The sequence below is a fragment of the Mizuhopecten yessoensis genome, unplaced genomic scaffold (assembly GCF_002113885.1).
Source record: "Mizuhopecten yessoensis strain PY_sf001 unplaced genomic scaffold, ASM211388v2 scaffold9109, whole genome shotgun sequence".
Taxonomy (NCBI): Eukaryota; Metazoa; Mollusca; class Bivalvia; order Pectinida; family Pectinidae; genus Mizuhopecten; species Mizuhopecten yessoensis.
Window position 1 is genome coordinate 1,414,818 of NW_018407883.1, and position 9,319 is coordinate 1,424,136.

A 9,319-nucleotide genomic window follows, 5' to 3' on the forward strand; every position below is an offset into this window, starting at 1 on the left:
AGGTGCAACAAAAACACCTTAACTATTTGAATTTCAAACAAAGGAGAAGGACTGGTTAATTTCATTTTATTATGAACCGTGCTACCACTCAAAAGAGATAACTGTGGATATCAAGGTTATGTAACATAAGAAACACATGTATAAGCACCTATACACTTTGTTAATATATATCGTATTCCTGAAATAGATTCCACAGCACCATACAACTGTTTCATCTTTCTAGGCCTAGTCGGTGATGCTAGAGGTAAAAAAGTTGGAAATATTGATCAATTTTTAAACTTTCAAACTCAATGAAAACTTGCATACTTTTATTTCACCGTCGTCAACTTTCGTGCTCAATGGTGACATATCCGCATTACCACTTGTCTTCGGAATCTGTTTTATATACATACATCAGTACATTATCATACTTGGTGTTTTATATAAACACATCAGTACATTATAATACTTGGTGTTTTATATACATACATCAGTACATTATCATACTTGGTGTTTTATATACATACATCAGTACATTATCATACTTGGTGTTTTATATACATACATCAGTACATTATCATACTTGGTGTTTTATATACATACATCAGTACATTATCATACTTGGTGTTTTATATACATACATCAGTACATTATCATACTTGGTGTTTTATATACATACATCAGTACATTATCATACTTGGTGTTTTATATACATACATCAGTACATTATCATACTTGGTGTTTTATATACATACATCAGTACATTATCATACTTGGTGTTTTATATACATACATCAGTACATTATCATACTTGGTGTTTTATATACATACATCAGTACATTATCATACTTGGTGTTTTATATACATACATCAGTACATTATCATACTTGGTGTTTTATATACATACATCAGTACATTATCATACTTGGTGTTTTATATACATACATCAGTACATTATCATACTTGGTGTTTTATATACATACATCAGTACATTATCATACTTGGTGTTTTATATACATACATCAGTACATTATCATACTTGGTGTTTTATATACATACATCAGTACATTATCATACTTGGTGTTTTATATACATACATCAGTACATTATCATACTTGGTGTTTTATATACATACATCAGTACATTATCATACTTGGTGTTTTATATACATACATCAGTACATTATCATACTTGGTGTTTTATATACATACATCAGTACATTATCATACTTGGTGTTTTATATACATACATCAGTACATTATCATACTTGGTGTTTTATATACATACATCAGTACATTATCATACTTGGTGTTTTATATACATACATCAGTACATTATCATACTTGGTGTTTTATATACATACATCAGTACATTATCATACTTGGTGTTTTATATACATACATCAGTACATTATCATACTTGGTGTTTGATATACATACATCAGTAGATTATAATACTTGGTGTTTAATATACATACATCAGTACATTATAATACTTGGTGTTTTATATACACACATCAGTACATTATAATGCTTGGTGTTTTATATACATACATCAGTACATCATAATCTCCGGAATCTGTTTTATATGCATACATCAGTACATTATGATACTTGGTGTTTTATAAACATACATCAGTACATTATAATACTTGGTGTTTTATATACACACATCAGTACATTATGATACTTGGTGTTTTATATGCATACATCAGTACATTATGATACTTGGTGTTTGATATACATACATCAGTACATCATAATCTCCGGAATCTGTTTTATATGCATACATCAGTACATTATGATACTTGGTGTTTTATAAACATACATCAGTACATTATAATACTTGGTGTTTTATATTCATACATCAGTACATTATGATACTTGGTGTTTGATATACATACATCAGTAGATTATAATACTTGGTGTTTAATATACATACATCAGTACATTATAATACTTGGGGTTTTATATACATACATCAATACATTATAATACTTGGTGTTTTATATACATACCTCAGTACATTATCATACTTGGTGTTTTATATATATACATCAGTACATTATGATACTTGGTGTTTGATATACATACATCAGTAGATTATAATTCTTGGTGTTTAATATACATACATCAGTACATTATAATACTTGGCGTTTTATATACATACATCAGTACATTATAATGCTTGGTGTTTTATATACATACATCAGTACATTACAATGCTTGGTGTTTTATATACATACATCAGTACATTATGATACTTATTTTGGTTTTGTTGAATTTATTCTGACATGGTTTACATACATCAGTACATTATCATACTTGGTGTTTGATATACATAAATCAGTAGATTATAATACTTGGTGTTTAATATACATACATCAGTACATTATAATACTTGATGTTTTATATACATACATCAGTACATTATGACACTTGGTGTTTTATATACATACATCAGTACATTATTATACTTGGTGTTTTATATACATACATCAGTACATTATGACACTTGGTGTTTTATATACATACATCAGTACACTATGATACTTGGTGTTTTATATACATACATCAATACATTATAATACTTGGTGTTTTATATACATACCTCAGTACATTATCATACTTGGTGTTTTATATACATTCATCAGTACATTATCATACTTGGTGTTTTATATGCATACATCAGTACATTATGATACTTGGTGTTTGATATACATACATCAGTACATCATAATCTCCGGAATCTGTTTTATATGCATACATCAGTACATTATGATACTTGGTGTTTTATAAACATACATCAGTACATTATAATTCTTGGTGTTTTATATACATACATCAGTACATTACAATGCTTGGTGTTTTATATACATACATCAGTACATCATAATCTCCGGAATCTGTTTTATATGCATACATCAGTACATTATGATACTTGGTGTTTTATAAACATACATCAGTACATTATAATTCTTGGTGTTTTATATACATACATCAGTACATCATAATCTCCGGAATCTGTTTTATATACATACATCAGTACATTATCATACTTATCTTGGTTTTGTTGAATTTATTCTGACATGGTTTACATACATCAGTACATTATCATACTTGGTGTTTAATATACATATATCAGTACATTATCATACTTGGTGTTTTATAAACATACATCAGTACATTATAATACTTGGTGTTTTATATTCATACATCAGTACATTATGATACTTGGTGTTTTATATTCATACATCAATACATTATGATACTTGGTGTTTTATATACATACAACAGTACATTATGATACTTGGTGTTTTATATACACACATCAGTACATTATAATGCTTGGTGTTTTATATACATACATCAGTACATTACAATGCTTGGTGTTTTATATACATACATCAGTACATTATTATACTTGGTGTTTTATATACATACATCAGTACTTTATAATGCTTGGTGTTTTATATACATACATCAGTACATTAAGATACTTGGTGTTTTATATACATACATCAGTACACTATGATACTTGGTGTTTTATATACATACATCAATACATTATGATACTTGGTGTTTTATATACATACACCAGTACATTATAATACTTGGTGTTTTATATACATACATCAATACATTATGATACTTGGTGTTTTATATACATACACCAGTACATTATAAGACTTGGTGTTTTATATACATACATCAGTACATCATAATCTCCGGAATCTGTTTTATATGCATACATCAGTACATTATGATACTTGGTGTTTTATAAACATACATCAGTACATTATAATTCTTGGTGTTTTATATACATACATCAGTACATCATAATCTCCGGAATCTGTTTTATATGCATACATCAGTACATTATGATACTTGGTGTTTGATATACATACATCAGTACATCATAATCTCCGGAATCTGTTTTATATACATACATCAGTACATTATGAGACTTGGTGTTTTATATACATACATCAGTACATCATAATCTCCGGAATCTGTTTTATATGCATACATCAGTACATTATGATACTTGGTGTTTGATATACATACATCAGTACATCATAATCTCCGGAATCTGTTTTATATGCATACATCAGTACATTATGATACTTGGTGTTTTATATACACACATCAGTACATTATGATACTTGGTGTTTTATAAACATACATCAGTACATTATAATTCTTGGTGTTTTATATACATACATCAGTACATTACAATGCTTGGTGTTTTATATACATACATCAGTACATTAAGATACTTGGTGTTTTATATACATACATCAGTCCATTATCATACTTGGTGTTTTATATACATACATCATTACATTATGATACTTGTTGTTTTATATACATACATCAGTACATTATAATACTTGGTGTTTTATATTCATACATCAGTACATTATGATACTTGGTGTTTTATAAACATACATCAGTACATTATAATTCTTGGTGTTTTATATACATACATCAGTACATCATAATCTCCGGAATCTGTTTTATATGCATACATCAGTACATTATGATACTTGGTGTTTTATATACATACATCAGTACATTATGATACTTATTTTGGTTTTGTTGAATTTATTCTGACATGGTTTACATTCGGTACAATGTACCCTACCAAGAAACAAACCTCTTTGGTGCATTTCTACAGACGTCTCGAAAACTTAGGATATGGATTGCGTTTTCTCCCTTCATTATCGTTGATGATGCCTAAAATACCAAGTGCTTCCCTGCGTTGTAGTGTAGCGTACACTATACTGCACGATAAAGGTAGGATGAGATACAACTAGACATATTGTTCAATATAAACCTACATTCATATCAAGCTATACTATATAGTTCTTCCTAATTCCAATAAATATTCATTTAATGTTATCTACCACTCATATGTAAATTTGATAAAATCATCGCATTTTAACATTTTGCAATTTAACCAAAATGCACGAAATGAACTTAATTTAAATAGAGGAAAAGCCCAAATTAAATATCTCAGAGCTAACAATAGCGTCATTAGGAGTAGGTAAGACAGGTGCTTGTAACTCTATCTGATTTGGGTCAACATGAATTAGAGAATGTTTGTGTGGGTACCCACCATACCGTATATACTGTTTGTGTGAGTATCCTCACGGACCATTAATATCAAACTATATGGGATATCGTTGTATCTTTATTGTTAGACTATTATTATTAACTTACTACAGTATGTTGGCGATCTTATTATTCTTTCCTTTTGGTATTGTATGTGTGTCGAAGAGATTGATTTTCTCATTCATTGTTATATGTACAGGGAGACTAATTTGCTACCTTGATAGACTCATTGTTCTTTACCATTATTTTATCAAGCTTCCTTGGTTAAGGCGGTCTTTATTCAAAAGAGCGGTGGACTAATTATTGATCATGAAACCAATACAGGATTTTTTCTTGTATTTATGTCACAACCATCAGATAAACTTATAGATCAATAGTCTAACTTTTTGTTTTCTTTATTTAAAAAAAAAATCATTTCGTTTAAAAACAAAACAATTATTAATTACACTATAACAAATAAATTAGCCGTACTCTTTACATATATCACCAAACGTTGTTGACATAAGCTTTGGGTTAAACAATGTATATAAAAAGACAAAACATTAAATATTTAGGATATTGAAAAATACTATTTTTAAGTAAATGAATTCTTGTTAGAAATAAAATAAAGTACCCGGGAGTGTAGCAGAATGATTCGGGAAAAGATTAGAAATGTTTTGTTTCTTTTACATCAATTTTTGGTTGTAATTACAGTTTGTTGTGTTTACAACATTATAAGGTACTTTTTTCGTTTTTAGCTCGTCTATTCGAAGAAAAAAGGGGGAGGGGCTATAGCAGTACCCACGGCGTCGGCGTCCCACTTGGTTGAATATTTTGGGCTGGCTGTGTTTTGGTGTTGAACTCAACTTTTAATTAATTTTACATTGTAATATGGTTACAACAATTGCTTGGAGGTTCCTAACCAACAAATTGGACCATATTTGCTCAAGATTAGTCCGAAACACAAGTCTTTTGGAATTGGTTAACGTTTTTGGGCAAGTGTTAGTTCTTTTGAAACTACTGGGCAGATTTCAACCAAATTCGGCAGGAAGCTTCCTTAGGGGAAGGGGATTCAAGATGGTACAAATAAATTCCCTGACCTCCCCCCCCCCACCCCCCAGGGGATAGGTGGGTGGGGCCAAAAGGGGTACGTTTGACAGTATGCCTTTAAACGACATCTCCTCCGAAACTATTTGGAAGATTTCAACCAAATTTGACAGGTAGCATCTTTAGGGGAAGGCGATTCACGATTGTACAAATGAAATCCCTGACCCCCAGGGGACAGATGGGCGGGGACAAAAGGGGTAAATTTGACGGTATGCCTTTAAATGACATTGCCTCTAAAAGTACCAGGCAGATTTAGACAAAATATGTCACGAAGCATCCTGAGGGGAAGGGGATTCAATCAGGGAATCAGGGATTCTAAGGGGAAATTTTACAGTTTGCTTTAAACGACATATCCTCCAAAGTAGGACCTTGAAACTTTAAGTCATGGTAGATATATGTATTGGGAAGTGCACAACACTTTTGGATTTTTGATATGACCCATAGGGACCGGGCCAGAAGGGGTGAGGTCATGGGGGTCATGTTTTTTTCTCCAAATATAATCTTATAGCATATCTAATCAAACATAATCATGAGTTCTACATTTTACAGCAATTTATTTTAGCATATGATGATGGGATGGGGAGGGGGAGGGGGGGTTGAACTTAAGGGGTAAATAACGTTTTCTACACTGTTTGAGGTAGGAACTTGAAACTTGTATGCATGGTAGATTTATGTATAGAGGAGTGCACAACACTTTCTGATTTTTGATATAACCCCCAGGAGCCGGTTAAAACACAACAAGTGATGGCTATTTAGATTCACAAATGTTGGCAATAGACGAGCTATGCTGTTCTACGACAGCTCTTGTTGTAACAGCACTGACCAGTTGTACCAAGTTGGAGCTTCAATAGGCCGATAAAGGCAGATATCTGTGGTACCCTTGGGACATTAAATCTGGATTGACATTAGGGTAAATGGATTGACATTAGGGTAAATGGATGGACAGTTGGGTAAATGGGTTGACATTAGGGTAAATGGATGGACAGTTGGGTAAATGGATTGACATTAGGGTAAATGGATGGACATTAGGGTAAATGTATTGACATTAGGGTAAATGGATTGACATTAGGGTAAATGGATGGCATTAGGTTAAATGGATGGACTGTTGGGAAATGGATTGACATTAGGGTAAATGGATGGGCAGATGGGAAAATGGATTGACATTAGGGTAAATGGATGGGCATTAGGGTAAATGTATTGACNGGATGGACAGTTGGGAAAATTGATTGACATTAGGGTAAATGGATGGACAGTTGGGGAAATGGATTGACATTAGGGTAAATGGATGGACAGTTGGGTAAATGGATTGACATTAGGCTAAATGGATGGACAGTTGGGTAAATGGATGGACAGTTGGGTAAATAGATTGACATTAGGGTAAACGGATGGACATTAGGGTAAATGAATGGACAGTTGGGTAAAAGGATTGACATTAGGGTAAATGTATGGACAGTTGGGTAAATGGATGGACATTAGGGTAAATGGATGGGCAGATTGGAAAATGGATTGACATCAGGGTAAATGAATGGACAGTTGGGTAAAAGGATTGACATTAGGGTAAATGGACGGACAGTTAGGAAAATGGATTGACATTAGGGTAAATGTATTGACATTAGGGAAAATGGACGGACAGTTAGGTAAATGGATTGACATTAGGGTAAATAGATAGACAGTTGTGAAATGGATTGACATTAGGGTGAATGGATGGACAGTTGGGTAAATGGATGGACAGTTGGGAAATGGATTGACATTAGGGTAAATGTATTGACATAAGGGTAAATGGACGGACAGTTGGGTAAATGGATTGACATTAGGGTAAATGAATGGACATTAGGGTAAATGAATGGACAGTTGGGTAAAAGGATTGACATTTGGGTAAATGGATGGGCAGATTGGAAAATGGATTGACATTAGGGTAAATGGATGGACAGTTGGGTAAATGGATTGACATTAGGGTAAATGGATGGGCAGATGGGAAAATGGATTGACATTAGGGTAAATGGATGAACAGTTGGGTAAATGGATGGACAGTTGGGTAAATGGATTGACATTAGGGTAAATGGATAGACAGTTGGGAAATGGATTGACATTAGGGTAAATGTATTGACATTAGGGTAAATGGACGGACAGTTGGGTAAATAGATTGACATTAGGGTAAATGGATGGACATTAGGGTAAATGGATGGACAGTTGGGTAAATGGATTGACATTAGGGTAAATGTATGGACAGTTGGGTAAATGGATTGACATTAGGGTAAATGGACGGACAGTTGGGTTAATGGATTGACATTAGGGTAAATGGATGGACAGTTGGGTAAATGGATTGACATTAGGGTAAATGGATGGACAGTTGGGAAATGGATTGACATTAGGGTAAATGTATGGACAGTTGGGTAAATGGATTGACATTAGGGTAAATGGATGGACAGTTGGGAAAATGGATTGACATTAGGGTAAATGGATGGACAGTTGGGTAAATGGATTGACATTAGGGTAAATGGATGGACAGTTGGGTAAATGGATTGACATTAGGGTAAATGGATGGACAGTTGGGTAAATGGATTGACATTAGGGTAAATGGATGGACAGTTGGGAAAATGGATTGACATTAGGGTAAATGGATGGACAGTTGGGTAAATGGATTGACATTAGGGTAAATGGATGGACAGTTGGGTAAATGGATTGACATTAGGGTAAATGGATGGACAGTTGGGTAAATGGATTGACATTAGGGTAAATGGATGGACAGTTGGGTAAATGGATTGACATTAGGGTAAATGGATGGACAGTTGGGTAAATGGATTGACATTAGGGTAAATGGATAGACAGTTGGGAAATGGATTGACATTAGGGTAAATGTATTGACATAAGGGTAAATGGACGGACAGTTGGGTAAATGGATTGACATTAGGGTAAATGAATGGACATTAGGGTAAATGAATGGACAGTTGGGTAAAAGGATTGACATTAGGGTAAATGGATGGGCAGATTGGAAAATGGATTGACATTAGGGTAAATGGATGGGCAGATGGGAAAATGGATTGACATCAGGGTAAATGAATGGACAGTTGGGAAAATGGATTGACATTAGGGTAAATGGATGGACATTAGGGTAAATGGATGGACATTAGGGTAAA